General features: G+C 36.2%; 1 protein-coding gene across 1 annotated transcript in view; it reads right to left on the bottom strand.

Annotated features, from left to right (window-relative positions):
• The window catches only part of CNTN1 (contactin 1), a 278819-nt gene that overhangs the window by 160999 nt on the left and 93988 nt on the right, over positions 1 to 23832 (bottom strand). Inside the window, exon 2 of the mRNA XM_077753202.1 lies at positions 21547 to 21594. The gene's annotated coding sequence lies outside the window, so the exon portion shown is untranslated. The remainder of the gene's footprint in view (positions 1 to 21546; positions 21595 to 23832) is intronic.

The following is a 23832-nucleotide window of genomic DNA, read 5'->3' as shown; positions in this document are numbered from 1 at the left end:
TCAAAATGGATGAAGGACCTAAATGTAAGACAGAAAGCCATCAAAATCCTAAGGAGAAAGCAGGCAAAAACCTCTTTGACCTGGGCCACAGCGACTTCTTACTCAACATGTCTCCAGGGAAACAGAAGCAAAAATGAACTATTGGGACCTCATCAAATAAAAGGCTTCTGCACAGTGAAGGAAACAATCAGCAAAACTAAAAGGCAACTGAAAGAAGGAGAGAAGATATTTGCAAATGACATATCAGAAAAAGGGTTAGTATCCAAAATTTATAAAGAACTTATCAAACTCAACACCCAAAACACAAATAATCCAGTGAAGAAATGGGCTAAAGACATGAAAAGACACTTCTCCAAAGAAGACATCCAGATGGCCAACCAATGCATAAAAAAAATTCTCAACATTACTCATCATCAGGGAAGTACAAATCAAAACCACAATGAGATACCACCTCCCACCTGTCAGAATGGCTAACATTAACAACTCAGGCAACAACAGATATTGGCGAGGATGAGGAGAAAGAGGATCTCTTTGGCACTGCTGGTGGTAATGTCAACTGGTGCAGCCACTATGGAGAACAGTATGGAGGTTCCTCAAAAAGTTAAAAATAGAACTACCCTACAACCCAGCAATTGCACTACTAGGTATTTATTAAAGGGATACAGGATACTGTTTTGAAGGGGCATATATATATATATGTGTATATATATACATATATATATATATACACATATATATATATACATATAACATACATACATACATATAACACAGCAGATCTGGCTCATCATGTCTCATCTCCTACTATTTTCCCCTCTTTCACTACAGTCCAATCATCCTGGTTATCCTTCTGTTCTATCCTAAGGTACACTTTATGCACAGACTGCTCCCTTGACCTAGAATGTTTCTCCCCAACAGTTCATCAACTTAATCTTATCTTTAAGGTTATACTTAAAATTTACTTCCTCTGAGGGGCACCTGGGTGGCTCAGTCAGTTAAGCATCCTATTGTTGATTTTGGCTCAGATCATGATCTCAAGGTCAGGGCATTGAGCCCTGCTTTGGGCTCCATGCTGAAGAGCCTGCTCAAGATTCTCTCCCTCCCTCTCCCTCTGCCTTTACCTGGCTTACACATGCATACACAAGCATGCTCGCTCACTTGCTCTCACTCTCTCAAAAAATTTTTTTCAAAAGATATTTTTTAGTTTGTTTCCTCTGGGAAATGTTCCTCTAGGAAATCATCCTTTTAGTTTTCCTCCTTTCATGAAGGCTAATTTAGCCATCCTATGATTCATTCTCACAATACCTGTACTTTTTCTCAGTGGCACTTATGGCAATTATAATTACCTACTTGTCTAATCATTTATATAAAGCCTAACTTTTCTGATGGCAGAGAGCACATTTGTGTCACTTACATTTTATCGCTGTTTATTGATCACTGTATTTGGCATATGCAGGATACAAAAAATATTTTTTAAATTCATAAATGAATGAATCAGTGGCGCAACCTGTGACTGTATTAGTTACTAATTAATTGTATTAGCTATTAAGACCTGATTCTTTAGGATGAAGAACTGGCAACTGTCAAAAGGTTGTTCTAATATATCTGGGATGCTTGCTACCAAATAGTTCATATTTGACTTCAGACCTTTGGCTTTATCTTCAGACCTTCTATCTTTAGTTTCTCTCTAAAATACCTCTTACTTTGTCCCCGAATTTTTGCCTCCTGGCCTTACCAAGTCTGCTCTAATATTTAATTCTACTTCGATTTTTGATTTATATCATCCTGACTTCTTTCACTTATGCTGTGTAACCTCATATTGTGCCCAAATATATCTGCACTTGAATGAGAGAGTTTCATCTTCTTCATGACCCTACTCAAGCTCTTTCCCTTCTGAATTTATTTTTGTCCCAGATTCCCACCTTGCAACTCAGCCCAAGACAGAATATTGATCAGCCGTTATTAATTCTAGTTAGCTCCAGCTTTCCTAGAGAAATTCACCTCAACTCCACAAGACTCTTCTTTGCTGGTCCCTGTTAACTGTAGTGTAGTTCTTTTCAAACTTTACATGACATGGATCACTTGGAAAGCTCTTTTAAAACACAGTCTCCCAGGTCCCAATCTGAGAAATTCTCATATATAAAAGCTGGAGTAGGGGCGGCCTGGCTGGCTCAGTCGATTAAACATCTGACTCTTGGTTTCTGCTCAGGTCATGATCTCACGGTTTTGTGTGTTCAAGGCCCGCATCAGCCTCTGTGCTGATGGCACAGAGCCTCAGTGGGATTCTGTCTCCCTCTCTATCTGCCCCTTCCCTGCTCACGCGTGCTCACTCTCTCTCTTGCTCTCTCTCCCAAAAATAAATAAATAATTAAAAAGATTTCTTTAAAGCTGGAGTAAAGCCTCTAAATTCGCATCTCTAACAATCTGCCAGGTCATACTGATGCTGGTAGTCTTAGAATAATACTTTTTTTTTTTTCCCTAGGAGAGAGAGAGAGAGAGACAGGGTGAGCAGGGGAGGGTCAGAGAGAGAGGGAGATACAGATTCTGAAATAGGCTACAGGCTCTGAGCTGGCAGTCAGCACAGAGCCTGACGCAGGGCTTAAACCCATGAACCGCGAGATCATGACCTAAGCGAAAGTCAAACGCTTAACCAACTAAGCCACCCAGGTGCCCCGAATAATACTTTGAATAGCATTACTGTAATAGTTTGAGGTAAGTTTGTTAAAGTCAGGTGGAAGTTGACTGCCAGGTTTTGGAAATGCCATAATTTTAACTTTTCTAGGACCTGCTCATCATGACCTAAGCTGCATTTATACTTTTACTGTTTAAGCCATCAGTCTTCTACAGTCTTTCTATAACAAACATGGCTATTTGTTATCTTTTATGGTAATTTAAAAACTTAGTTTTATTCCGCTCGATAATCATTGACCACAGTTAATATATTCTGCTTCCTAGATTCTACTCAGTAATCATTGACCACAGTCAATATATTTATACCTACATACATGTATGACATGTATGTATAATACATAGAATATATATGTGTAACATATAAAATATATAGAATGAATAGAATATGTGTATAGGATATATTTAAAGAGATTTATTTTAAGGAATTGGCTTACGTGATTATGGGTGTGTGGCTGACAAGTAAGAAATCCCTAGTAGGCCAGAAGGTTAGAAACTTGGCAGGAGTTGATGCTAGAGATTTAGGGCAGAATTTCTTCTCTGGGAAACTTCAGTGTTTTCTCTTAAGGCCTTTCAATGATTGGATACAATCCCCATACCTTATGGATGGTAATCTGTTTTACTTAAAGTCAACAGATTGTAGATGCTAACTATATCTACAGAATACCTCCTCAGTAACACCTAGATTAATGTTTCATTAAATAACTGGGCACAACAGCCTAGTCGACTGACACGCATAAAAAATAACTGTCACAACTCCTTTATATCTAGAGAACAAAAATAAAATTCTCTCTTAGTAGTTAAGGATTTCCATGATCTAATTCATTCCCCTCTTCTAAGTCCTCCCTCCTCATTTATGAGACTCATTTTTCAAGTTCCATCATTTTGTGAAGCCAATTATTCATCTCCATGGGAAGTATTTTCTCTTCGCTGTTCTCATAGTCATTGTAACTTTCCTGTACCCCTCTGTGTTGTAATTCTCTGTACCTGAAGTAATTTTTCTCTGTTTGTTGGGGGCTCCTTGACTGGGGGAGCTTTCTTTTTCTTTCCATCTCCCACAGAGACTTTTCACCATGGTACTCAAAAGACAAGTTTTTGAAGCTATTAAATTATCTCCCGGCAAAAAATTCCAGATAATGGCTGTATTGATGATATAAAATGTAATTCCTTTCACTGGAAGGAATAACATTTTAATAGTGTAACACACTGGCAAACTGTGCATTTCCAGGTTACATAATGTTATGACTTACCAAAAAAATACAACATTTAACATATCAGACATTTTGGCAATATATTATGTCGGTAAAATACCAGGTGGACATATTCTGTAATGACAATATTATGAGATCAGTTTTATTTAAATTATGTATTTTCTCACTATCCATTCAAGAAAAAAAGGGCAGTTATTCATTTTCAAATTCAAGGGGCAGAGTATAAAACAGCAGGAACTCAGGCAATTCAGCCATCCATCTATCTTGAGAGGAATAAAACACTATTCCACTCTGTACTGGCTGGCACAACTCTTCACCAACAATCCCCCATTTAGATATAAAAACAAACTGGTCTTTGTATTTTGTTTATGCTGTCACCGGGGCATTGCTCTCAAAGCACTTCAGCAATACAAAAATAATGTTGCTGTCTCTCACAGGCAAAGCTAAAAAAATACTCACAAAAAGTGCTGCTCAAAGAGCATATTTATCTCAGTTGGTTTCTTCATTGTGCAATGATACAGACATTAAACTAATTTTTTATTTTTGTCAAGATAGTGAACACTTTCTCAGTTTACATATAACTAGGTAAAATCCTGAATTATTGAAGTTATTATGTATGTATAAGAGAAATCATCTAAATTTACCCATATGAGATTACTTCCTACTCCTCCCCCATTCAGTGTTTAAATTTCTAAGCTAAGAGGGAGAGATGTGAACTGATGCAATAATGTATTATAGGTGCAATGATAAGAAATAAGTACTGTGTTCAGGGGAAGCAGCAAGGACAACTATATAATTGACTTAAGAAGGTAGGGAAGGTCAGAAAAAGTTTCATTCAGCTGAGCATTGGGACAAGAGTAGATATTTTCCACATGGAAAGATGGAGGACAGAGGGGTTATTCCAGGAAGAGGAGGCCACTTAAAAGCACTAAGGAATGACCCAGCCTGGCCCATACTGTTTAAAGAACCACAGAGAATGAGGTATACCTTGAGTGGAAGAGGAAGAAAGGCACTCCTTTCCACCCCACGAGTATCAAAATTTTATGTCCAAGTCCAACACGCTCCATGATCTGGTTTCACATTATCTACACAGCCTGAATTTATTCACACAGTAGGTGCTGAATAAATATTTACTCAATGAATACATAAATGAATGACATTTCTTAAGAATCCATATGCAAGAAACGTTGCCAAGGATTATGGAGAATAAGAACAAACAACTATAATTGAAAAAAAAAAAGCAAAACAAAAGCAGTTAAGACCTCATAACTGAGAAATATGATAATTAAATGTAAATCAAGATAGGAAGTAAAGTAGGGGCATCTGGGTGGCTCAGTCAGTTAAGTATCTGACTTCAGGTCATAATTTCACAGTTCTCGGGGTTGACCCTCACACTGGAGTCTGTGCAGACAGCTCAGAACCTGGGCCTGCTTCCTATTCTGTGTGTGTCTCTCTCTGACGCTCCCCCATTCATACGCTGTCTCTCTCTCTTCCTCTCAAAAATAATAAATATTAAATTTTTTTTTAAAAAATACAGATATAAAGTAATGTAGAGGAGGTCTTTGGAAATTAAAAATACATTGTTTTATTGCTCTGTAGGTAATCCAGTTTCTCCAGTGCTATCTGTGCTTACTTTGTTCATTCCTACTTTGTGTTTCGGTGTACAATATTTTTCCTTCTCTATCTTCTTGATTACTTCAAGTTCCTTTCTTTACATACCCAGATTTTACCTAACTAAAGAAAAGAGGAGAAAGAAAAATGATGGTGATTAAATGTCTTTTTTTCTTTTTTGCCAAGCATTCTGAGTATTTTATATAAAACATCTTATTTAATCCGCACAACCTTTAAAGTGAGTAAAGTAAACATTGCCTCCTTGACTTACCCCTAGAGCTATGTGTGATTCAAAAAGGTTAAGTGAGATTCCTCAGTGAGTGGAGGAGCTGAATGCTGAGCCCAGCTCTGTCTCCACTTTCCAAAGCTCAGCTCGTGATACCTTTTAGAGGAATCAGTCTCTTAAGACACCATCCTCTAAATTCCTATGGTCAGAATGCTACGCTGTAACAGTTAGTTTTTTTCTAATTTCTCCAGGGTTAATTCTATCCCCTTAAATGGATTATGAGATCTTTGAGGAATAGAATCACATTTTATGTTCTTATGTATCACCCATAAAACCCCATACGGTGCTGACCACATAGCAAGTGCCTTGAACCATCTGTGGGCTGATTAGGCCCACATAAGGTATAAGAGTTTTATACCTTATTTTGCTTCAGTATAACCCTCTCCCCTCCCATAATGAATCATTAACTATTGCCAGTGTTCAGTGGGAGGCTATAGGCTGGTTATTTTCTGATATGTAGTATACCTTCAGATTCAATTCTTGTATATCCTAACAACGCAGAATCTGTATTCCCTTGTAGTTTTACTACTAATACTCTGAATGTGCACAAGCTACCTACTTCACAGGCATTTTATGAAGCTTAAAAATGATTATCTATGTGAATAAATGATATAGGTTTTAGAGCAATGAAATATAGGTTTATGCTTATAATATTTAAAGAAATAATCTACTTGTGTAGATTAATTTGGTAGTTCCTACCAAATTTATCCCTGAGTTAATCTGATAATTAAATCAATGTCCCTGTTTCAAATGAAAAAAAAAAAATCAGTGTACCTGTGTATTTTAACTGGCCTGCTAGATAGAGCAAATGGGTCAACTTTGGTGACAAAGATCAATAATAAGTGAAACAGTGGGAATTTCACACTATAGTAGGGAATTTGGATGTACTGAAAGGTAATAAAGATGAACAATAAAACTGCCTATAATGATTGCTAGAATAAGGTGATAAACCATTTCTGGAGGTGGTACAATGACACAGATTAGGCAAAATCAAATATAACTGATGCCATCTTAAAAGTGATCATTTGTTAAATGTAAAAAGGAACCGGTTGATAAATTACATACATACCATATGCATTGATGTGTACAAATAATTCAAATTTGTCAAATATGGCACTTAGAAAGGATAGAAAGTTAGCTCTGACTGCAATAAGTAATAAAAATTGTTGTAATAATACAAACTAAAAACTTGAGAAAAACAATCCTTCTTAACCTTAGCCATGGATTAGTGAAAAGCCTCTCTCATCAGTTGTGCCTAAAAGAAAAAGGCAGGGAATTCTGTGGAGGTAAAGGCTACCTGAGAATAAAGGCTGGGCCCCTAATTGCTGCAAAGCTTTCAGCCGCCCTCAAATTTGAGTTCAGGCATTATTTTTTGGGAAACAGGCAGAACTGGTTTTATTGAACCTTTTAAAAAAAAAAAAAAAAAAAAATTAACAGAAGCTTCAGTAAGAGAGTGGCAGAGAATTTATGGGGAAATAAGAGATTCCTACTGCTCCCCCTCCTCTGTTGGGCGGTCGCAGGCCCCCTCCTCTGAGGGGTAGTCAGAAAACCCGCCCTTGAAGTTTGCAAGAGATTTTGAATGCAATGCTGGCTCTCCTTTCCTGCTTGCAGGTTAACTGAAGAGCAGAATGAACCCCAGATATTTCCAGTGCTGCCAGGGCCTGGGGACTGAATTGTTGTGAGATGGCCAAGAGGCACAAACTTTTCTTCCTGAAAAAAAAGGTCTGCTCTAGTTTTCTGTGTGACTTAGTGATGCACAGAAAAAACTGAGTTCCTAGGTGTTTAGGTAGCCCACAGACCATGACTGGAAGTTCTAACCTAGGGATCAAGTCTTATAAGAGATATCCTTGCAGGGGCGCCTGGGTGGCTCAGTCGGTTAAGCGTCTGACTTCGGCTCAGGTCATGATCTCACGGTTCGTGGGTTAGAGCCCCGTGTCAGGCTCTGTGCTGACAGCTCAGCGCCTGGAGCCTGTCTTCAGATTCTGTGTCTCCTTCTCTCTCTGACCCTCCCCTGCTCACACTGCTCACACTGTCTCTCTCTCTGTCTCTCTCAGAAATAAATAAAACATTAAAAAAAAATTTTTTTTAAAGAGAGATACTCTTGCAAATTGAAGGGAAAAGATAATACTAGAATGGTGGTAACAGCTCACTTGGCATAAGAAAGGAATGTGGCTTCCTATCCAGTGAGACTGTCTCCCTCAAAAAGCTCCTAGGGAGATTCACAGACTCTTCCAGTTCTTCTGTGTTACCTTTAAAGGCAGTAAAGGGCATCAACCGGACCTGTCAGGTGCCGAAGACCAACCAAATGTTGGCCTCAACAGCAGAAATCGCGCATGTTATACAAGTCTCTCATGTCCTAGAATTTCTAGCTGTGAGAGAACCTCAGAAATATGGTGAACAAAGTGTCACTCTTTTTATGTTTTATGAACACATCGTAATCTGACGCTAGCTTCAGTCACAGCTGGTGAACTGTGGTGGCACATATGACTCTTTTCTCTCTTCCTAAATGTACAACTGGTGTCCAGTCAGATCTTTACTACCCCATATTTATAGAATTCTATTTTCAGGTATAAAAGAAGACATTTTGTATTTATTTCTGAAATATTTTATCTTGTTGGTTTGAACTCAGTGTTATCATTGTAATTGTTCAAATGCTGATTCTGTCATCTAAATTTTAGCTACTGGGTTATATTACGACAGTTTGTTGTTACATTCAACTTGTATTTTCCCAGGTTTCCATTACACCACGTAGAATATGATTAAGCTACCACTTGCACTGTATAAACCTAGAATTATAGCTCTGATAACAAATCCACCAAAGGATAATAGGGAAAAATATAGATATGGTCATAGGTGCCAAGTAATAAATAAAACCCTAGTAAATCAAGCTCCAAAATGACTTAAATGAATACTCTTTTAGGTAAAAGGATGGTTCGATGTTAGGCAAACTATGGATCTATTATAACACTGTAATGAGAGGTTAATGTGGAACATGGAGCAGAGAGAACAATTAGGCTCGATACAGGGGACCGTGCGCCCTCCCAGACTCACACAGTAGCTTAAGTACACATAATGGACAATAGCCTTGGGTGCAAAGTGTGAACTGCAAAATGACAGCTGTCTAGAAGTCATGGATTGTGGAGGTATTCCAAGTTTAGATGGAGCAAGCAAAGTTAAAGTAGCAAATATCAAGGATGTCATTATACAAAAAGGAAGAATCTTACAGATTTTCATAGGTTATGTTCTAGGAAAAGATATACAAATATGGGAATATTACAAACATGTTAAAATAAAAGTATTTTTAAGTGAAACTTTAGAAAAATAACTTATGTAGCCAGGAGAAATGGCGAAATTCTATAGATACAAGGTTAAAATGATATTTTTTGAAGAATTTGTGACAATGGAAAATTTCAAAATTCAACACAACAGAAGATGAAGTGAAAAAAAATGAATGTCAAAAATTATGTACATATCTCAAGATGTTAATAAAAGCTTATCTCTGACATGTGACATTATAAGTTATTGCTCTTGTTTTCAAATTCTTTTCAAAAGAAGTACATTTTTAAGTTAAATCACTCCTGCTAGACACATATTTTCTTTAATTGTTATCAAAATCTTTTAATTGCTACCCCATTTTGTCACGTGAGGAGCATTAAGATGTTTGCCTGTATGCTTACAGGTGTCAGTGGAGATCTAAAATTGAAATTTAAGTTTTTTTAGGTTTTTTACACTGCAATCTATACAAATATATTCTTGCCTCACCATTTCTGAGGGGAAAAAAATCCATCATTTCAAGTGTTCATGAAAATTTCTAAGCAATGTGTTATTGACTGATAGGTGATTCAGTAATCAAAATGCAAATATATGGATTAGAATTTCAGCTCCTTTCGTTGCCAAGTTTTTTCTCAGAATCATAACATTAGTACGATAGCAGAAAATCATACCAGGAAATTTAAAAAGCAGATTATGTTATCTACATATGGAAAAATGTAGATATCTCAAAGTAACACTAAATCAATAATTACATAGCAATTGATATTTTTCTATGGGGCATTATGCTGAATAATCTATGGAGGCCTTAAAGATGCACAAGATATGGGGCACCTAGGTGGCTCAGTCAGTTAAGCATCTGACTTTGGTTCAGCTCATGATCTCACAGTCCACGGGTTTGAGCCTGCTTTTGATTCTGTGTCTCCCTCCCTTTCTGCCCCTCCCCTGCTCACATTCTGTCTCTCTCTCTCTCTCAAAAATAAACAAACATTAAAAAAAATTTAAAGATGCACAAGATATAACTCTCTTCCCTTAAATGATTTGTAATCTCACTTGGGATATATATATGAAAAAAGAAAATAACAATAAAGGTTTAGACTAAAATTTAGGAATACAGAACAAAGGAGGAAACTAAAATGTATTAACGTGTCTACTAGGTAGTGGGTACTGACAGGTACTTTATATATGTCACCTCATTAGTTCTCATGACATAACTGATGAGGAAGAACCTGGAAGTGGAGAAGCTTCTCTAGTAAACTTAAAAAATCATCTAGGAAGAAGTTTTTAAAGAGTCATTTTATTTGTCCCTAGTAGGTACCTATTTGCCTGGGGAAGGTAACAATAGGACCTTTTATGACCTGCTAAATTTCAGCTCAGTCCTCTAAGAGAGGGTCACTGAGTAGATTTTTCCAATAGGTTATTTGGTGTTGAGGAATGATCCTTTTGTGACTTAACATTATTGGAAACTCTTTGAAGGATTTAGGCTCCTGATTAAGGTTATTGGCAGGAAAGGATACAAGGACCCTCAAAGATATCACCATGGGGAAAGGAAGAACATGACCGTGACTCAAGCTCAGAACCATGGTTTAGAGATTCATGAGGAAAGGCTGAGGCTGGCCAGCTTTCTCCTGTCCTGGTCATGATATTACAGTGGATATTACAGGAACAATGCCTGAGCTTCTTCTGGATGACAGATGGAATTACGAAGCCCAAGAGTGTGCAGGGATTTGTTTTAGTCAGGATTTGTTTTAGTCTGGTAGCAGTGCAAAGTCATCAGCTCAAATGCGCTGGGGAGCCAGTTTTCCATAGCAGCTCTGTGCATAGTGACAGAAAGCAGTGGATGGACTTTGTTCTGTCTGCTTGGGATTTGGAAGCAGGGTTGCCCATATTTGCTGGAATAGTCCTCTGGGAATCTTGGGCAATGGAAGTGGGTGTAGAGAGGACTCAAGATGGAGTCGGTGTAGAGAGGACTCAAGATGGAGTCATTGGGCTTTTTGCTAATACAGGCATGCCAACTTAGAGTTATATTTAATTAATTAATTAATGTCTGTATCTGACTTCCAGTCTGTTTTTTTTAAATGGTGATATAAAGGTTCAGAGAAGATATTATATCTTTCTGAGGCATCATAGCTAGTATTGCAAAGCTAGGATTCAAACCAATTTTGTTTGACACCAATATTCTGTCCTCTACAAAAGAAATGTCATAAGAAATTATATTATTTTCCAAATATAACTATCTATCTAGTAATACCCAGTAAATAATTATTCACTAATAATTAGTAAAATGTTTTCTAAAACTCCGGATAAATGGCACTGTGCAACTGTGAAAGAAAATAAAGCTTATGTATCATTATGAAAAGTTACAGTCATTTTACTTCATTCTTCACTGAACCTCAGGCACTAAATCCCCTGTGCCATCTTGGATTTCCTTTTATTGAATAAGGAGTTCTTGTTCTGATGAAATGGAATAAAAAGTCATGAGATTTTCTTTCATTAGTCATGCTTGAAAAAAAAAGCAATAGCTTTTAATATGTATTCCATAATTCATTCTAATATAATTGATGAGGAACTCAAGTTATTAAACATCCAAAATAATTCAACTGTGTTAACAGAAATAAGGAGAGTCTGCCAAAACGTACTGTAATAAATAGTATAATAAATAGGTTTTAATGACAGTAAGAGATACACTAGGGCTCTACAACTTTTCCCAGTGTTCAGAAAATGCCAAACAGCATTGTGAGCACAAATTTGGACCTAAACAAATTGCTTTTGATTGATGATAGCCACCAAGTCTTACATAAACTGTAGCATTTAGGGAGAGTCGGCAGAATTTTTGAAAAATAATATAAGGTAAATGTTATAAAGATATAAAGGCTTTTATGTGACAAATGAGAAAAGTCACCTTATAAATAAGAATAATGGTATGACTAGGGGTGCTTGGGTGGCTCAATTGGTTGAGTGTCCGACTTTGGCTCAGGTTATGGTCTTGCTGGTGGGTTCGAGCCCCACATCAAGCTCTGTGCTGAAGGCTCAGAGCCTGGAGGCTGCTTCCAATTCTGTCTCCCTCTCTCTCTGCCCCTCCCCTGCTCACTCTTTGTCTCTCTCTCTCTCTCAAAATAAACATTAAAAACATTAAAAAAAAAAACATTAAAAACATTTTTTTAAGAATAATGGTATGGCTATACTTACGACTTATAATTGATGAAAGACTGATATAAATAGATACCATGACAGAAGGATAGATTTTTTTTTTTTAATATTTCTAGTGCCTAGAGTAGAATCTGGGGTATAGTGAGCATCACAGTGAGCTAATAACGAATATCTGTTGACTAAATGGATAAAGATGTTATACATTTATTTGTTCTCCTATTTGTTAGATATTAGAAATTTTACACGGTATTTAAAAGTTGAGTCAAGAGGTGCCTGGGTGGCTCAATCAGGTCACGATCTTGGTTGGTGAGTTTGAGCCCCATGTCAGGATCTGTGCTGACAGCTCAGAGCCTGAAGCCTGCTTTGGATTCTATGTCTATGTCTATGTCTATGTTTATGTCTATGTATGTCTCTCTCTCTCTCTCTCTCTGCCCTTCCCCTGCTTGTACTCTGATTCTCTCTCTCTCTCTCTCAAAAATAAACACTAAAAAATAAAAATAAATAATATGATAAATAAAGATAAAATAAAATAAGTAAAAATAAATAAAAGAAGGTCTTCTGCCTTCACAATAACATAGATAAAAGTAGGTAGAATGAGGTAGAAGCTGTTCACAGAGAAAGGGGATCTTCCAGATAGATCCCAGATCCCAAAACTTCTGGCTTCCATTTTAGCTGTTTAGAAGTCAACCATTAATCTAATTGTCCTTCCTTTAGCAGAGCTGCCTTGTTTTTCTAGGTCCTGCCAATTCTTCTTTATTGTTGGGATTCTGTGGTTTCATGTTTATGTGTTTAGATGTAATTTTCTCATAATTTATATTCTTTCAGTTTCCTTAGACTTTCAGGATATGACAATTAAGTATTTTTCAACAATTCTAGAAAATTCTATGCAATTCCTTCTTCAAATATTTCCTTTTCCTTATTTCTATTTTCTCTATTGAGAACACCAATTACACATATCTTTATTCTGTTCATCAACCATTCCATGGTCTATATTTTCTCTGGTAAATTCTACCTTTTTTTTTCCTCCCTATAATATTTCTCTTTTGATAGCTATTTCTTTGGACCACTAATTCACTCTTTAGTTGGGTCAGTTCTACTAAATTGACTAAATTATTAGATTCATTTCCAAAACTACTTCTCATTTTACACTCTCTAGTTCCTTGCTCAGGTTTTCAAACTTTTCTTTTCTTTAAATATACTTTTGGTAGTTACAATACTATCCGCCCTCCCCTTGCTCCCCACAGGATGCACATGACCTAATCCTCAGAATCTGTGAGTTTATTATTTTACATGGCAAATGGGACTTCAAAGATATAATCAAAGTAAGCTTACTTGAGATGGTAAGATTATCCTGGATTGTCTGGATGGGAACAGTCTAATCACAATTAGAAAAGTCTAATCTTTTTTTTTTTTTTAATAGTTCATTGTCAAGTTGGTTTCCATATAACACCCAGTGCTCATCCCAACAAGTGCCCTCCTCCATACCCATCACCCATTTTCCCCTCTCCCGCACCCCCATCAACCCTCAGTTTGTTCTCAACATTTAAGAGTCTCTTATGGTTTGTCTTCCTCCCTCTCCTTAACCATTTTTTCCCCTTCCCTTTCCCTCTAGTTCTATGTTAAGTTTCTCCTGTTCCACATATGTGTGAAAACATGGCATCTGTCTTTCTGTGCCTGACTTATTTCACTTAGCATAATAGCCTCGAGTTCCATCCACATTGCTACAAATGGCCAGATTTCATTCTTTCTCATTGCCATCACATGAGTTCTTAAAAGCAGAGGAGGAAGGCAGAAGAACGGGTCAGAGTGATGAAATGTGAAAAGGACTCAGCCCACTATTGTTAGCTTTTGAAAGATAAGGATGGGTGCATGAGCCAAGAAATGCAGCAGCCTCTAGAAGCTGAGAACAAACTTCAGCTTATAATCAGCAATCAACAATCAGCACGGACCCAGTCCTTACAATCATAAGAATTTGAACTCGGTCAGGAATTTGAATGAGCAGGAAACTGATACTCCCATAGAGCCTCCAGAAAGGAATATATTTCTGCCACTATTAAGTTTTAATCCATTGAGAACTATACTGGACTTCTAATCTAGAGAACTGTAAAATAATAAATTTATACTGTTTTAACCCATTAAGTTTATAGTAATTTCTTAGCAGCAGTAGAAAATTAGTATGGATTTCAGTATCAGGAGTGAGGTGTTGCTGTAACAAATAACTAAAACTGCAGCATTGATTTTTGATATCAGGAAGCAGGCACAGGCTGGAAGAATTGAGAAAACTGAATTGGCAGAGTTGGTGCGGGGAGCATGGCGGGGAGGCGGGAAGCTGACATCTCTTTAAATACATTGTTAGCAGAAAGATGGGCTTTAAAGGCTGCCCATGAGGGCTCAGAAGGAAGTGAAAAGCATTATAGAGAAATTCTGTATTTTCTCAGAAGAAAACATAAATGGTCATGAACAGACTATTAACATAAATGTAGATTTTGAGGATGCTGCTGGTGAAGGCTTGAGAAGGATATTAAAACATGTTATTGGCAACCAGATAAAAGAGATTTTTTCCATAGTGGCAGAAAACTGTGTCATGCAGTTATGTGGAAAGCAGAACTTGTAAGTAATAAATTTGAATACTTAGCTGAAAATATTTCCAAGAAAAATGTTGACGGTGCAGACTGATTTTTTTTTCTTTCTTTTTAGAGTAAAATGCCAGGGCAGAGAGAGAAATTGATGGAGAAGCTGTTCAACAGAAAGGTACCAGGGCTTGAGGATTTTGGAAATTTTTAACCTCCCTGTATCACAAATATGCAAAGATACTAAAATTAAAAGATTATTTTCAATGCAATTTTTATTTAAAACTTAAGTGGTAAGTTTTCCAATATTCTTCACAAAAACAAAAGAACAAATTATTATTATAGAAAAAAAAGGACTCTTTAAAGAGATTAAGGAAGTGATCATAGGTACCCTCAGCCTTCTCGGCAAAAGCCAAAAAATAGTGAAGAAATATTCTTGGAAAGACCTGTTGGTGAGCCTCTTGTCTGATGGAGTGAATCCTGTGATCCATTGAAGACCCACAGGGTTCTAGAGAATCTTATACAACCAGAGATACTGCCAACCTGAACCGAAAGGGGTCAGAAAGATACCAAGGGAGATTTCAACCTACTATTACTGGCTTTGAAAAAAAAAAAAAGCTGGAGAGGTGGGACCAATGCAAGGCATGTGGTAATAACTAGAAGCCAGAAGTAACCCCCAACTTAATAGTCAGCAACAAAACAAGGAGCTCAGTCCGACAACCACAAGGAACTGAATTCTGCCAGAAGCCAAGTGAACAGGAAACCAACTCAATTCTCCTCTGAAGCTTCTAGAATGAAATGCATCCTGCCTCCACTTTGATTATATCTGATGACATACTAGATTTCTGAAATTTAGAAATGTAACATGATACATCTGTGTTTTATGACACTAACTATGTGGTAATTTGCTATGGAAACAATGGAAAATTAATACAATATTAAACATCTTTCTTTTTCCCCCAATTCTGATCATTCCAGCATAATATACCTTTTTAAAACTATATCTTCTGTCATGGCTTTTTCCAGCCTTCTCTTAAGTTCCTTTTATTCTTTATTCTTTGTAATTTTTGAGTTGTTAACTAATTTCTCTAAAACTTTACCTTGAAAACATTGAATTTAGATTCATGCAGAAAATTATTCCTTTTGCTTCCTCTCATAACTGTGAATCCAGAACCATTCTAAATTATTGGATGAAATATATTGGATCACACAGGTGAATCTACCACCAAGCCCCAGTGAACACTGACCAAAGGTTCTGAATTCTAAGGGCAAATCTGTGCCACTTCATTCAGTGTCAAGTGTAGGTGGGCAATTTCTGGACGCACCTACTGAGTGGTGGGTTTATTTCTTGTGCATCCTTACTCTTAGTGTTGTCCTTAAGGATCCTGGTTTGCTGAGAGATTCATCTATTAGACTCCAACTTGGGCTAGCCCTAGACATCGCAATCTCTCCTCAACTCTGACCTTGCTTTCTTCTCAGGGTTGCTGCTTTTGCTTTCTGTCTTCTCTAGAGTCTTCACTTTCCCACCATATCAGAAAAGCATTTAAAAAGAAGTGTTATGTAGTTATATTTTTAGAGTTTTTCATTTAACAACTGCCAGAAAAGGAACTCTCTCTATTTTTTAAAACCTACCCAACTTTATTTTTATAAATTGAAATAATACATCCCATTGCTTATATAGTAGAGGTTTTATTACTTTAAGTAAAACTGTTAACAAAGTGATAGCTTTCCCAGCCAGCTTCTTAATGCATTTAACAAGTAACATTCTTGATAGTACTGCTGTCAAGAAAAATCCGTAGCAAATCACAGGCAATATGTTTCACATGTTAAATCCCTACTTGCTAAAAATAGATAGTCCATCATATGAAGACGCTTCTCCAGACTTTAATCAAAAAAGGGAAAAAAATCAGCCTTTGAGAATCAAATTCTAAGAAATTCAAAAGCCTACTAGTTTTTGCAATGACTTTAGTTTTCAAAGACACGATTAAGCTTAAATCTAAATTTCAAAAGTATATCTTCTTTCAGGTTTTAAAGACCCACATTCCCTTATTGACATTTATGAGCAGCCCTGATCCACTGACTCAGAAATAATCCTATCTCTGTGCTTCTATAGCACAGAATTACGCTATGCTATAACAGGTTTACATGTTGTTGGTGGGGATTTTTTTGTTTTTGTTTTTGTTTTTGTTTTTTTACCTAGGCTTGAGCATCTTGAAAAGACAAACTATATCTATTGGAAATGCAGTAGACCCAGAATTTAGCACTAAATTTAGGTCCTAAATAAATATCTGATGACTTTAGCCTATGAGTGAAAACATTTAGTAAAATGTTAAGAAGTTTAAAATTATGTAGTACATATCATTTCAACTTGTCCTTTTTTTTTACTAATCCTGGGAAAAAACTGTTATAATGTTATAAAAAATATTATAGTATTGTAAGCCAACCTTACTGAGACTTCACTCCAAATGAATTAACTTGTAGCCTAAGTTGAGCTTCTTTTCTTTCTTTTTCTTCCTGTTTATCATCTAATTCACATATTTAATTACACAATGAATGGATATTTTGATTCTGAAATAAAAGTGATTTTAAATTGTATTTTACTTGAAGCATTGTTAACAAGATAATATTCAATGAAAGGCAATTAATATTGTCAGCACTTAAAATAAATGTTTTCCAAAATTGAGTTTTAAGTAATATGCATTTATGTAGTTTAAAAAAATCAAGATTATATTGCCAAAGAAATCTCAAAGAAACAAAAAGCTAGTGAGTTTAGAATTGGGCTTAGAAGGCCAGACTATTATACAGGTTGCATTATTTCACATGCATTTTTCAGGATTACATAGCTGTATTTTATATACACTGAAAATGGTATTTAAAATATCAGCCCCCAAAAGGCATCCAAATTGGTAAGGAAAAAATAAAGCTTTCACTATTTGCAGATGACATAATACTACATATAGAAAGCCTAAAGATTCCACCAAAGAACATATTAGAACTGACAAATGAATTTGGTAAAGTCACAGGATACAAAATCAATGTACAGAAATCTGTTACACTCATTTACACTAATAATGAAGCAATAGAAAGAGAAATCAAGAAAACAATACCACTTACAATTACACCAAAACGAATAAAATACTGAGGAATAAACCTAACCAAAGAGGTGAAAGACCTGTATTCTGAAAACTATAAAACACTGATGAAAGAAACAGAAGACAACACAAAGAAATGGAAAGACATTCCATGCTCATGGAGGAAGAGCAAATATTGTTAAAATCTTTATGCTACCCAAAGCAACCTACAAATTTAATGCAATCCCTATACCAACAGCATTTTTCACAGGATTAGAACAATCCCAAAATTTGAAAATTTTGAAAAAACTCTGACTAGTCAAAGTCAAGAAAAAAAAAACAAAAAACAAAACTGGAGGCATCACAATTCCAGAATTCAAGTTATATTACAAATCTATAGCAAGCAAAATAGCATGGCACTGGCACAAAAATAGATACATACATTAATGGAACAGAAAGAAAATACAGAAAAAAATCCACAATTATATGGTCAATTAATCTTTGATAAAGGAGAAAAAATATATACAATGGGAGAAAGAGAGTCTCTTCAACAAATGGTATTGGAAAATCTGGACATCTACATAAATACAAAAGAATGAAATTGGACCACCTTCTTACACCATAAACAAAATTAAGTTCAAAATGGATTAAAGACCTAAATGTGAGACCTAAGCCCATAAAAATCCTAGAAGAGAGCACAGACAGTAATTTCTCTGACATCAGCCACAGCAACTTCTTTCTAGGGTTCTTTTGAGGCAAGGGAAATAAAAGCAAAAATAAACTATTGGAACTACATCAAAATAAGAAGTGTCTACACAACAAAGGAAACAATCAACAGAACTAAAAGGTAACTTACAGAATGGGAGAAGATATTTGCAAATGACATTTCTGACAAAGGGTTAGTATCCAAAATATATAAAGTATTTATACAACTCAATGCCCAAAAAACAATCCAAATAAAATTGGGCAGAAGACACAAACATATTTCTCTAAAGAAGACATAACAGATGGCCAACAGACACATGAAAAGATGCTCAATATCATTCATCATCAGGGAAATACAAATCAAAACTACAATGAGATATCACCTCATACCTTTCAGAATGGCTAAAATTAAAAACACAAGAAATAGCAAGTATTTGGGGCGCCTGGATGGCTCAGTCAGTAGAGTGCCTACTTCGGTTCAGGTCATGATCTCGCAGTCCACGAGTTCGAGCCTGGCGTCAGGCTTTGTGTTGACAGCTCAGAGCTTGGAGCCTGCTTCAGATTCTGTGTCTCCCTCTCTCTCTCTACTCCTCCCCCATTCATGCTCTGTCTCTCTCTGTCTCTCAAAAATAAATAAACATTTTAAAAATTTTTTTAAAAAAGAAATAAGTGTTTGAAAGATGTGGAGAAAAAGGAACTCTCATTCATGGTTGGTGGAAATACAAACTGGTTCAACCACTGTGGAAAAGATTGTGGAGGTTCCCCAATGAGTTAAAAATAAAACCACCCTATGATCCAGTAATTGTATTACCGGATATTTACCAAAAAAATACAGAAATACTAATTCAAAGTGATACATGCACCCCTATGTTTATTTACTGTATCATTATTTGCAATAGCCAAATTAGGGAAGCAATCCAGTGTCCAACAACAGATGAATGGAGAAGAGGCAGGACATACATATGATGGAACATTATTCAGCCATAAAAAAGAATGAAATATTGCCATTTGAAATGATATGGATAGAGTTAGAGAGTATAATGCTAAGCAAAATAAGTCATTCAAAGAAAGACATTACCACATGATTTCACTCATATACGAGAGAAAGAGCGAGGGAGAGAGAGAGAAATACCAAGGAAACCCCCTTAACTATTGTTCTCTTAACTATAGAGAACAAACTGATGGTTACCAGAGGGGGATGGGTGATACAGGTGATGGGGATTAAGAGTAGAATTATCATGACGAGCACTGAGTACTGTAAAGAATTGTTGGATCACTATATTATACAACTGAAATTAATATAACTCTGTATATTAACTAAACTGGAATTAAAAACTTTTTAAAAATTTTTAAAGAAAAAATATCAGCCCATATGCTTCTATTTTTATACTAATCCTTCCACAGTTATCATCATAAAGTCTTTTTAAAAATACATTTAGGGGCGCCTGGGTGGTTCAGCCGGTTAAACGACGGACTTCGGCTCAGGTCATGATCTCACAATTTGTGGGTTCGAGCCCCGCAATGGGTTCTGTGCTGACAGCTAGCTCAGAGCCTGGAGTCTGCTTTGGATTCTGTCTCCCTCTCTCTCTCTGACCCTCCCCTGCTCACACTCTGTCTCTCTCAGTCTCTCAAAAATAAGTGAACATTTTAAAAATACATTTAATGAAATTAGAATCCAATCTTCACCTCTTTTCTTCATGTAACTTTCTGTGTCCTATATATGGGCCCCACTGACATTTCAGATGCAAGAAAGGAAAACCACTACTCCATTCTCTAACAATATTTCCCTTTCATCAATTTTGCATATTTTTTTGCTATAAGGATAAACTTGATACCATCTCTGCTCTTCCTTCCCCTTCATTTACTTTATCTAATCTACCATGAAGCCCTGTCATATTTGTTTGCTTTCATGTCTTTTGGTAATAGCATACCTCTCTGTTTCCAATTCCTCTCTCAGGATTAGGCTGTCATTTCATGCCTAGACAGGTCTACGTAATTTTCAATGATCCTTCCTAATTCTACTGTTTTATTGCTAATTGTTTTTTTTTTAAAACTGGTTACCCTGACCAGACTGTAGATTACTGTACTCCAGATTAGTAGCTTTCAGTTAGAGGACAATAAAGATGAAACTGGAGCACTTAGTATTATCCACCAAAGTACGTCCATAAGCTCCATCTCCTCTGGCTACACAATTTTTATTACGCTTTCCTCAAATGTCCTTCATTCCAACTTGTCACTCGAGCACAGTGTATATCTAGATCATCTTTCACATTTTTGTTAAGTGGCCTTCATATTGCAAAAAATTCGCTTCTTGTTGTTCTCTTCTGAATCCAAAATTCACAAAATGCTCTTTAATTCTCACCTTCTCCAGGCAGTTTATATAGTGGCAGGAAACCAAAGCCTGGTGTGGGATAGACCTCAACTGGTAACCATGCCACTCACCAGCTACACAACTTTAGCCATGCCTCGGGTTTCTCATTATAAAATGAGATTAATAATAATAATAATAATAATGATAATTTGGCTTCAGAAATTTGTGTGGATTGTATGACATAAAGCATTTTATAAAGTATTTAGTACAGGGTCTGGATTATGTTTTTAAGTAAATAGTATTATTAATGCTGTTGGTGTTATTGTTACTTTTATTCACTCCATGATATATCCCTATTACTTAGCCCACATTTGATAGCTCATTCCACCATCTATTAACTTAGCAACATTGAGCATTACACTATTTAGTATTAATTGTACTCTAATTGGTTTGTACTTGTGCACAATGATTTATTCATATCTGTATTTGCAGAAAGGACCCTTAGAGGACATTTATTAAGTAGTCATCAAGCTATTTATCATGTTTTAATATTTTTTAAGTTGAGAAATATTACAATAAGTTAAAATGGAACCAATATCATTTTCAATATCAGACTTTTTAATTCTGTAAAACACACAGACACTCTCTCTCTCTCTCTAAGTAAACAGCTTACCTTAAGATTGTTCTGAATTCAGCTTCAGAAATGGTCCAGATTGGATATCTACAAATCAATAGTTATGAAACTATAGTCAATGAACTTGAAGATAAAGGTATTGTTACATGAGCAATGGTTTTGTTTTTTAACATTTTCTACCAAAAAAAAAAAATAGTTGCATTTTAATCCCCTACAAGTTTTTGTTTATTGCTTTGACCACTGTGGTAAATTTTAGCATATTCATAAAATGCATTTATAAAATCAGTAAACACTTTCAAGTTAGGGATCTGACTTTTCCATTGTTTACAAAGCCTACTGATGGTTTAGAGTCCAAATATCCTCTTATTCACCATTATTTAACTGAATTAAAATTTAACATTTTGAATAAAACAGGGTAACAACTGCTGAGCTGGTCCCATTTTATGATATTAAACACTAGATTGGAATATATTTTAGAGAAGCCTGTACGTACACCCTATCCACCATACATATACTGCATTTGTGTGTCCATATCCCATATGTATGTATACATATTGATAGTACACTAATACATACACATACACACAAATTTAAGAGAAAAACAGGTAAATCTAAAACATTTCATAGAAGAAACCAAATATTTGGGTAAAATCGAACGGACTATATTCAACATAGCTCAGGTTTTGGATAAGCTGATTTTTTGGTGATATTACCAACAGTAATAGCAATGAAAATTGTGTGCTGTTTTATAGTTTATAGAATAGTTTTCACATTCTTGTTCAGGTCTTAAGTAACTCTCATAACCACAAATTTGTTCCTCCCAAATGCCGTTAGGGTAAGCTTCACTGAATGGACACAGAGGTAATTACATAGAAAACTTGTCCCGTTATAATGCACATTGTGAGAAGAGCCTTTCCATTAAAAAGGCAGACCGTGTCATATTCCCTCAAAAACAAAACAGTTGTAAAATCTAGCTCTATATATGGCTGAAGCTCATCCTTTAGATCTTGCTTCAAACATCCCTCTCCTGGAATGACAGCAGATATTAATCAGATAATGACTCAGATCCGTACAAATCCATACAGATCTAGTGGGGATACTGACTTAGTCTGGAGGATAAAGGAGAGGAATAAAATTTGAGTTGAAAGTTACCAAGTAAAGATAGAGCAGGAAGGAGAGAGTGCCCATTTTATTTTTTTTTTAACTTTTATTTATTTTTGAGAGGGAGAGACAGAGAGACAGAGCGCAAGCAGGGGAGGGGAAGAGAGAGGGAGACACAGAATCCGAAGCAGGCTCCAGGCTCTGAGCTGTCAGCACAGAATCCGATGCGGGGCACAAACCCACAAGCCATGAGATCATGACCCGAGCTGAAGTCAATGCTTAACTGACTGAGCCACCCAGGTGTCCCAAGAGAGTGCCCATTTTAGAAGAATGGACAGGTGCAAGGTGCTGAGCAGGAAGGAGTGTGGCACTGTTGACAAGCAGGAAGAAGGCTGTTAAGGCTGAACCACAGGAACGGAACAGTGTGTAAGGGGTGCATAAAGCAGATGAGGTCAGGCAGGGCCACAACAGGCTGTAAGGAAGAGGAGTTTTTATCTTACGCCACTATAGGAGGCCCCTGCAAGGTTTATGCAGAGGAGTGCGGTAGTGAGATCTTGAAGACAGTAGCTGTGGTAAGGAAGGAGAAAGTGGAGGAAGAGTGAATGCAGAAACCCAGTGAAGGCCTATTGCTCTAGTTCAGGAAAGAAAGATAGTGTCTTGGACTAGAAATTCTCAAAAGAAATCGATAAAATTGGTTTGTATTAATAAATTTGGGGGGGTAGATTATAATCTGTCTCTCTGACTGGATTATAAACTACATGAGGGCCGAGACTCAAATTTTACAGACCATTAAATCCTCTGCACGATACTTTGCACACAGTAGACACTCCAAAACGTGTGTTTTGTTGGATTGAATGAATAGTAGGAAAGTAAGAACAAATTGGGGAGTATAAGGAACTTCATAAAGGAATACTATTTACTGTGGTAAGAATTACTAGCCAGGATCGGGTTTGCAAGTGAAATCATGTGTTTAGATTTAGACAAATTGTACTTAGATTGCTTACCAGATATACAAGTGGAGATATGGATTAGGATATTTTAAATGTCTAGAAGCTCAGAATAGAGATCTTGACCGGAGATATAAATTTGGAAGCCATACGAATATCAGTAACATAGAAGCCATGAGAGTGGATGCAGTATCTATCAGTATCTATGGGGAGAGAATAGATTAATAGTGATAACTGAACTTTTTAAAGTTTATCCTTTTTTTTTTTTTTTTTGGTA

The sequence above is a fragment of the Crocuta crocuta genome, unplaced genomic scaffold, assembly GCF_008692635.1.
Source record: "Crocuta crocuta isolate KB4526 unplaced genomic scaffold, BGI_CrCroc_1.0 scaffold30, whole genome shotgun sequence".
Taxonomy (NCBI): Eukaryota; Metazoa; Chordata; class Mammalia; order Carnivora; family Hyaenidae; genus Crocuta; species Crocuta crocuta.
Note: the sequence above shows the minus strand (reverse complement) of the source record. Positions and strands in the feature narration are given on the sequence as shown.